This window comes from Mirounga angustirostris, unplaced genomic scaffold, assembly GCF_029215605.1.
Source record: "Mirounga angustirostris isolate CCGP_5_RB_7025 unplaced genomic scaffold, mMirAng1.0.hap1 SCAF_1, whole genome shotgun sequence".
Classification (NCBI taxonomy): domain Eukaryota; kingdom Metazoa; phylum Chordata; class Mammalia; order Carnivora; family Phocidae; genus Mirounga; species Mirounga angustirostris.
The window spans coordinates 164,212,726-164,221,445 of NW_026991709.1; positions in this window are offsets into that span (position 1 = coordinate 164,212,726).

Consider the following 8,720-nt stretch of genomic DNA (forward strand, 5'->3'; position numbering starts at 1 on the left):
ATGTGTCAATCCTGGCCCACAGGGTTGTATATGTTATCGGGGAAGAAGGCATTAGGAGTTCTCTCCCCACCAGCACTTGGAAGTTGCACTTCATCTAAGGCTGATGTCTGAGAGCAGCACCCCCAATCTCAGATGAAGGACTCCCAATTCTTACACCCACCCCTTCCCCATGGGTTCATCTGTGAGTACAAAGGCAGAAAGTCGATTTAACTTCATTTGTCAGCTCTCAGTGAGAAGGACTTGGAGACTTCCAGGGGACCATTCTGTGATGGATTAGTTATGTCTGCCAGAGACGTAGGCTACAGAGTGGTGGTATACAAGCCACCTCTTAAGCCATGTCCATTGCCTGCTAGACATCAAGTATGACTATAACCTGGATTCTCCTGCCCCACCCACAAAGTTGGGCCCCCTCTGACTTAGATGCCTATTGCAACCAACCCCAAGTGTGATATGCCCACTGTCCTCTGCTGACCATCTACTTGGACCCTCCCTTATGTCTGGGTTAGTGTGTCAAGTCTCCACTTCTACCTGATCCCAGCTCCCTGCTTGAGAGAATTAAGTGAGCAAATGCATGTAGAGTATTTGGCAGTGTCCACACATAGTAGGGATTCCATTAGTTGCTAATAATTTTATTATATTACAACTGTCTGCCTTCCTTAAGAAATGATAAGTGCCTACTACATATCAGGTGTTTTCTGTAACTTTTCCTATTTAATCCTCCTGACTGCTCTGGAAAATAGGTATTACTATCACAGTTCCCGTTTTACATATAAGGAAATGGAGGATAAACAGGTGAAATCACCTGGTCAAGATCAGATAACTTGTAAATGATGAGCCAGGGATTCAACCCCAGTCATGTCCAGCCCCCTATACACAAGCTAAGGATTTTCTCTGCTAATACTGATAGATGTCAGCCTGCATTTCTTGCCCATAGAATATTGAGGCACCTCCTGGGCATCCTTGTGCAGTTCCGATAAGGCAAAGCCATGGGCCCGTGACCAGCATCCCTTCCCACTCTGCAACACTCTCTGGCCACAAATCTGGGACCCCAAGAGTTGGCTAGAAGATGCTGCTGTTGCACCAGCCCTCAGCTGTTTTTGCATATCTGGCAGGAAAATTACACTTAATTACCTTTCAGTGCATTTAAATAAGCTTTCATTCTGGCTGATGTCTTTGTTGCATGGAACCTTTTGAAGTAGGGGAGAAAAGACTGCAAAGGTGTGCTTTCAAGGGCTAACTCCCCGGGACTGGGCTGTTCACATGGAGGGCACTGCTCCCCTCAGAGGGGGCTACCATGGCCATCTGGCATCTGGGCTACATGGGTGCTGGCTTGGCTGCCCTCCTCTGCCTTAAGGTGAGTTGCTGTGTTCCATTGGCTTCCTGCTCCACTTCCCCCTGAGTTGATAGATATGAGTGAAGCAATCTAGATTTGGACTTGGAAAGGGCAGAGGAGGGGAGGGAGAGTGAACATGGGCACATCTCATGGGTGATGAGCCTTGGGGCAGTGGCTGGGGCACCTCTGGCATCTTCCATGCCTTTGTCCCCCATCTTGGAGGATGTGGTTACTTCCCTCCCCTCCCACATCATAGAGTCATCCCTGGTCCTTTGCTGCCTGCACACACAGCCACAGAATCACCCCAATATCTAAGCTAATAGTGGCCAAGGCAGGAAATACAACAGCAGTCCTGGCACCAACAGCCAGTTATTCCTCGCAGTTCTGAGCTCCAAGATAATACCCAGGGAGCAGGCACTGTTGATTCCTCACCCATACCCCGTCTACATGCTGACAGTACCTACTGTGGGGAACCAGTGGATTAAAAAAAACCTGTTAGAATAGCTCTGGAGCATGTTCTACACTGTCCCCTTGGGTCCCCAGCAAGATCAGACTCCACTTGCCCACAAGGGTCATGAGCTTCCTAACAGCCATTCCTCCCCTACTGGTATTTCCTTGGATCACCTTCCAAATAAATGATTTATCCTTGAACACTTGCCTCAAGTCTGCTTTTGGGAGACCACACCAAGACACCCTTACATACAGAAATCTCCTGGTTGATCCCCAGCTCAGAGATGAGCTCCCCAGAAGACACATGCTGTTTCAGACCAGCAAGGTTGACCTTCCTCTCTCCCTACACTCTCTAACTTTATTGTACCCACCACATTCAGGACTGGGTCTGGTTCCCACCTGGGGTTATAAATATCGACCATCACCTGGGTGATGACTCCATTCTGCTCCATCTGTCCCAATGACAGCAATTTCCAGCATCTACTAAGACCCTTGAATCTGCTTGGACCATGTGGCTGGTGTAGCACAATGTCTGAGTCAGGTCTTTACTCTTTCCTGCCCATGGGCTGAAAGACCTGGCTGAGTTAGGAGGCGAGACAATGCTGCAGGCAGAGACAGGACTGCTTAGCAGAAAGACATGAAGTTTGGGAGTCAGACATGTGTTCAAATCTCAGCACTGCCATAGACAAACTGCTCTGCCTTGGGTGAGTTCATCTCTCTGAGATTCAGATTCTTTACCCTAAAATGATGGTGGCAGAGATGGCTAACTGCCCTCCATGGCTTATTCTGGTCTTCCATCTTAGTACAGAGTTGGAGAGTGGCTACCAGATAGGGATGGCATTTCTCAGCACTCCTTGCACTTAGGTGACTTGTTCTCACCACTGGAATGTGAGTAGAAGGTATATGTATCACTTCCAGGCCAGTGGGGTTAAGAAGCAGGTGTATCTCCTCCACCATCTCTCTCAACTTCCTCCTAGATGCAGAAGATTCCAGAAGTCTAATCCTGGATCCCTGAGTCACCATGTGGAGCAAAGCTGCCTGCCAACCAGAAACACCAGCATTGGAGCATGTGAGCTTAAAAGTTGTTAAGCTACTGAATTGGGGGGAGCGGGGAGGAGTATTTGTTATAGCAGCTGGCACTACCCTAACCAATACATAATTATTTCTGCATGTTGTCAAGACCTAAGATAACACAGATTACCACTACTATAACAAGCACTTCCTATGTTTCAAGCACTGTTCTTCACATGCATCCTCAAAGCAGCCACATGATCCATATCTTGTATCTGAGGAAGCCATGGCATGGAGAGGTGAAATTACATGGCCAAAGTTACACAGCTAGGAAATGCTAGATCTGAATATAAATGTAGTTTTTAATCATTAGGCTAAACTGCCTTCCATACATGGACAGCATTAACACAGTGCCTACCACGGAGTGAGTGCTTCCTAGATGGGTACTGTCTTTGTTAACCAGGCCAAGAAAAATTTGGCCAGGGCCTTCTGACATCTATATGGAGCCTTTGTCTAAATGAAGCAAGACCCTGCCCCTCTGGATAGATGAAGTAGACAAGACACCCCTTCTGGTGAGGGACACAGAACTATGCTTTCAGCCTCACCTGAGCCCTCCACCAGGCATGCTTACTGAGCACATGGCCTGCATACCTAAACATTGATTCCCCAGAATCACTGCTCCCCAAGATGCCTCTAAGTGATTCCTCAATTAGACCCCTTGCTGGTGGGGTGCCTGAAATTTAATCTGCTGTCCCAGATTTCTTGAGGCCAAACATGCCCTCACAGCCCTTCCCTGCAGCCAGCAGCCCCTCAGGGGACCCTTGGTCCCCTTGCAGAGGCCTCCCCGAGGCCCCCTGGGACAGCTTCTTGGCCCTTGACTTCAGCCCAGCCTCCAGCGGGGCTGTTTCTGGCCAGGCGGGTAATAGATTTCTGTCTCCTTTTTGAGGGCCTTTTGTGTGCCCTCAAACCCAGAGCCAAATGTCCCCCTCTAAAAAAAAAAAAAAAAAAAAAAGCCGGTTTCTAGCCCCTGCGTGAGGAGACTTTTGTTGCTGGAAGACCCTGGGGGAGAGCTGGCCCAAGGTTTTATTTATGTTAATTGCCCACCCCTCTTCCCCCGGCCCCTCTCTTCACAAAGCTCCCTTGTGGGACACCAGTGAAGCATTTAATGTGTAGTATATATCGAGGCAAGGGCGACTGCCCTGCATTTCCTGGCTCGTGATTTATGAGGTAGGGCTGGGCTTGCCTCCCTCCTTCCTACCCTGACCCTGCCTTGTCCAGGAGATACAGCCTAGAATTCTCTCTGATGGGGTCCGGATCAGGCACCCTGCCATGCTACTCCAGGAACCTACTATGCCTCTTCGGCTTGCCCATCAGAGGCTCAAGGAAGCCATTATTCACACTTTATGTATAGGGAAACTGAGGCATGGCTAGGTAGCTAGACATGGGTCCCAATTTGGGGAGTTTGGGCCAGCAGAAATTGCCTCAACTAGTTTCTCATACCTCTACTAATGAGAATCTTCTGGGAGGTGTTTAAAAATACTGATTCTGGGGCACCTGAGTGGTGTGGTTGGTTAAGTGTCTAATTCTTAATTTTGGCTCAGGTCATGATCTCAGAGTCATGAGATTGAGCCCTGCATAGGACCCTGAGCTCAGCACAGTCTGCTCCAGATTCTGTCTTCCTCTCCCTCTGCCCCTCCTGCCCGTGCTTTCTCTCTCTCTCTATTAAATAAATAAATCTTTTAAAAAAATACCGATTCAGCCATGTTTGGGACTCATGGTCATAGAAGGCCAACTTTAATAAAGCATTGGAGAGTTGCTCAGGGATCATATTGAAACATACAGGCAGCCCCAACCTGAACATGGACCCCCAACTTGAAATTTCAAGGATGGGGCCTGGGTGTGTCTGCTTTCAATGAAGTCTAAGAAACTCCCAAATGTGAAAGCCAAAAGGGATGGTGAAATCTGCATAGCCCTGATTTCCCATTTTTCACACAAGGAGATTGAGACTCTGAGGGAGGTGGGGTCTTGACCAAGGTAACACTTCAGAGTGGTTGGATCTTTCTCTGAGGATGGGAAGAGGGTAGGGGTGTGGGGATCCTGGGTGTGTGTAAGAGGTGAGAGGAAGCAGAGGAAGCATATCACCAGCTTGGGTATGGATGGACTTGAATACTCAGACCTCTGCGAAGCTGGAACTGGCAGCTGGGCCCAGGCACTCTGTCCCCCACCACTCAGTCTCAGAAGACCCTCCCCACTTTCTCCAGATGGGACAGAAGCCTGCTTCTAGCCTTGTCAGGACTCGGCATCTGTAGAGTTATTTTGAAAGCAGTGTCAGGCCCCTGGGCAGGTTTCTAGGCTATCCTAGAGGGAAAAGCTGCAGCTGCCCTTAGGCTATGCGGGCATGGCTTAGTGTGCCTGTCCCTGTGATCCACCCCATTCCGTGGGCCTGCATGTGGACTGCTTTGACAGTGCCTACACGTATGTTTGTGTGAATTAAACAGACATAGACGGATGGAAGGGGAGCAATGTACAATTAATGAAAGATGGTGCTTGATTTAGAATTTCCTTTCCTTTCAAGTTTCAGAGCTTTTGGTCCAATGTGAACAGGCAGCTGTGACCCAACAGAGGAGCGCTGGACTTGGAGCCAGTCTATGGGCTCACATCCCGGTTCTGGCGCATGGCCATGAGGCCTTGTGCATGCTGTCTGCCCCCTCTCCACCTTGACTTCCTTCATCTGTAAAATAGGGGTCATCCTCTCCTTCACAGCCTGTTGGGAGCAGGATATGAGATGCTAGAGTGAAAAGCCCCTTGCACATTTTAGGAGCTGGATAAATACTTGTTAAATATGAGCCTTAAAAGGGACACAGTTTGCAGAGCAGACCCTCTTGAGAAACCTGTCACACACAGAGATTCTGCACAGCAAGCACATTTTTTTTTTTTTGAGAGAGACCTATGGTAGCAAATATGACTATCTCTTTCAGTGTTTCCAACATTGGGTAAATGTTTTCCAGGAAAGATATCTCTTGATACCTTTTCTGCCCTGAGACATTTGTGTATATGGAAGGAATGAACAGAGAAATACCTTCCTTAAAGGTTTTCCGTTAATTTTTACTTGAGTATAACAGGTAGACAAAAAAATGTACAAATCATATGTGGTTAGCTCCATGGGTTTCACGAGCTGACAACATCTGTGAAACTAGCATCTGGATCAAGAAGCTTCTACTACCAGCATCTCAGAAGCCCCCTTTGTGCCTTTCTTAGTCACTTCCCACTTGCAAGCATAACCACTACCCTCAGTCCTACCAGTATGCTTTGGAACATTATGCAGAATGTAGTGTCTTCTGTTTGGCTTCTTTCCTTCAGTGTTATATTGGTGGGATCCATCCATATGCTTCCAACATATGTGAGCTTCCGGTGCTCTTCATCCTTGCAAACACCTGTATCGTCTGTCTTGCATTTTAGCCATTCTGGTGGGTGGTGTGTGGAGGTATTTCATTGTAGTGTGAATTTGCCTTTCCTTGTGGTATTAACTTGTCTTTCTCTGATCAGTAATGAAGTCGGGCCTCCTCGCATGTACATATCAACTATTTGGACATTTCCTTTGTAAAGGGCCTGTTCAAGTCTTTTACTCACCTGTCTAGTGGGAAAGCTGTCATCTTATTGATTTGTAGGAGCTCTTTATGTATTCTGGGTACTCTTTAGTTTTTAGGACCTTTTAGAAGGCTTCCCACCTCTTGCCCAGACATTTCACCCTGAGTACTTTGATTGCTGTGGTCTTGATGGAAACCCACTGAGTGTGACAGTTTGAGAGGTGCACCCCTGCCAGGTGTCAGTGGCCGCTGCATACTGTTGTGTTCCTCTTCAGAGTGAAGGGTGGCTCCTCTGCACAGAAAGAACCTGGAGAACTGTGTCTCTGGCTCCCTCCCACCTCCATGCCTCTCTGTGCCTCTCCTTCATTTTTTGGTAGCCCATCACTTAGTTTTCATTCTCATGGCTCTTTCTCTTAGCTGACAAAAAACAAATTACTTCTAAGATGCCTGTTGACCAGGAGGCTCCATTCTCTTTGGTTTCTGGACAGAGAGGAGGGCTGGCTGTGGGGAGCTGGACCTTATGGAGTGGCTAGAGCCTTCCCACCATCTGTCATTATGCCTGGCATACCACCATTAATGCTTTAATCCAAAATGACAGCAGCTAGTTACAACATGAGGGAGCTGTTTCAATATTTTAACAATGGATTTAGGTGCCTCAGTCTGTACCCATTGAGTACCAGCCATGCTCATTGCTGAATCCTGACTAGGTCTGTGGTGCCAGGCTGATTCTCGTCTCAGCCTCACCCTTGCCTGGTTCCAGAAGGAATGGCTCCCAATGACTTTTCTGTCCTACTTCCATCCCATAACAATACCCTTTAGATCCTCAAACCTAATGCCAATCACACATTCCTATTCACAAGTCAGCAGGCTCACAGATTCCACTTTGTTAAGCTCCATCATAGAGCACTGTGGGAGGCCAGAAGGAATAAAGCTTTAATGGTGGAATTACAGGTACCATATTAGGTGTTTGAGGGAAATGTTTTCACAGGGGGCCAAACCTAGGGAATCCAACTGGCTTAAACAAACCAGTAAAAGGATGAGTTCCACGCTGTTCTTGGGCATCTTTTCAGAGGGTGGATATACATTGCTCTCTGCTGTCTAATTGTCCCCAGAGCAGGAAACCAAAAGGTCTTGTGGAAATTATTGCCTTGACATTTTGACTGAGCCATTTCCCCTCCAGGTGGGTGACCTAGAGCCTATGTGTTTTGGGCAGGGACCAAAAATAACATCCTCTGGTTTTAAAGTCATGTCCCCCAAAGCATTTCCTTCTGCACATCCAAGTTCTGAAAGGATATTTTTAAAAGGTTAGGCATCTCCTCCAGGAAAGGCATTTTGTTGTATTGCTTGAACTAAGAATGTGCTTAAAGCTTCCAATTGACCCTGCCAGTCTGAGCAGAAGGAAGATTTTGTCTGCAAGGGTCAATATGAGTTAAAACTTGAAACACTTTTAAACAAGTTTTTTTTTTTTCTTAATGAGATACATGCTCAAGAGGAAAAATTCCAATAATATAGAATATCTGAATACTCAGCCTACATTTTCAGCACTTTATGGCAACAACAAACATGTTACCAGAACCATTTTCATGGGTATATCAGTCAGCATAAGCTAAGTTATGCCATGGTAACAAGTAACCCTAAGATCTCAGTGGCTTATGACCATAAAGATGTATTTCTTGCTCAAGCTCCTTGTCCACTAGGGACTGTCTGTGATTTTGTTTCATGTCTGTTTCACTGTAGGACCCAGGCTGACAGAGCAGCCCCTGTCTGAGCTGCTGCTGTCTCATAGTAAAAGGAAAACAGAGCACTCAGTGTCATCAGGCAATGGCTCTTACAGCTTCTGCCCAGAAGGGACATGTGTCATTTCCTCTCACATTTCATTGACCAGAGCAAGTCACCTGGTCAAATCAGAGGTCAGTGTAGAGAGAGAAATATTTTGATAAATTATATAATCTTTCATGATGGGTAAAGGTCAGAGTGATCTTCTGCCTTCACAGACCCTTTTTCCCACTACTCCATGGACCACTTCACCCTATAGGATGCTCTGTTCCCCAGCATGTCCTAGAATGTGCTCCACAGAATGTTATTTCTCCGATGTCAGTAAGTATTAGGAGACAAAAGAATTCCATGATTAAATACATTTAGGAGACTTTGGGTTGAACAGGAGTCTTCCACAGGGCCTCTCAGAACCTTTAAGAGAATGTGCATTGTTGGCTTTAAGGGGAGAGTCAATTGGCCCTACTGCCTGGTCCTTCTAGGACAGCATTCCTAACTTTGGCAGCACATCAGAGTCACCTGGGGGAGCCGCACCCTAGACCAATGGCTAAAGCATCTTTGGGATG